Here is a 719-nt window from a genome sequence, read left to right as displayed (position 1 = left end):
TACAAATGGGGATTCCCTTTCTTCTCTTCTCTGGAACAGTATACAACATTTAACAACACTTAATAAGAAAGGCTCTTGAAGCCAATTTCTCCCATCTACTATCTACTTTTCCTACATTTTTCATATACACATTGCATACACTGCATGGATTTATTCTATCAGTTGGGATATTTGCCACAAATAGATAATTGACCGTGGAGGTTGGCAACGGAACTTGCGACGTTTTTTTTTTTTCATCGTAAATAATATATATATATATATATATATATATATATATATATATATATATATATATATATATATATATATATATATATATATATATATATATATATATATATATATATAGGGTTGAATTCACATGAGGACCACAATATATAGAGGACTACGCAGATTGATTACGGGCACACAACAAATTAGTATCATGCACGCAATTTAAAACACAATGGCACACAAGAATACATCTAAACATCAGGTTTCGAACTCAAGCTCTATTAATTAACAAACATATGCATACGACACACAAACTGTGGCACACGACTACATTAGGCTAGGCACACGACATACAGACTAATGGCACACGACTACACCAGTCCGCACAATCCTCGATAGAGTTGAGTTCTGTTGAGTTTGTCTCATATATGGATTAGGAATATGAGTTTGTCTCATACTAGGAGTAGGAGTGAAACGAGTAGACACTTTGTACAGGGATTAGATGC

This window comes from Ipomoea nil, unplaced genomic scaffold (assembly GCF_001879475.1).
Source record: "Ipomoea nil cultivar Tokyo-kokei standard unplaced genomic scaffold, Asagao_1.1 scaffold0216, whole genome shotgun sequence".
Lineage (NCBI taxonomy): Eukaryota > Viridiplantae > Streptophyta > Magnoliopsida > Solanales > Convolvulaceae > Ipomoea > Ipomoea nil.
The sequence above is the reverse complement of the archived record's forward strand: the minus strand, read 5'-3'. Positions refer to the sequence as shown.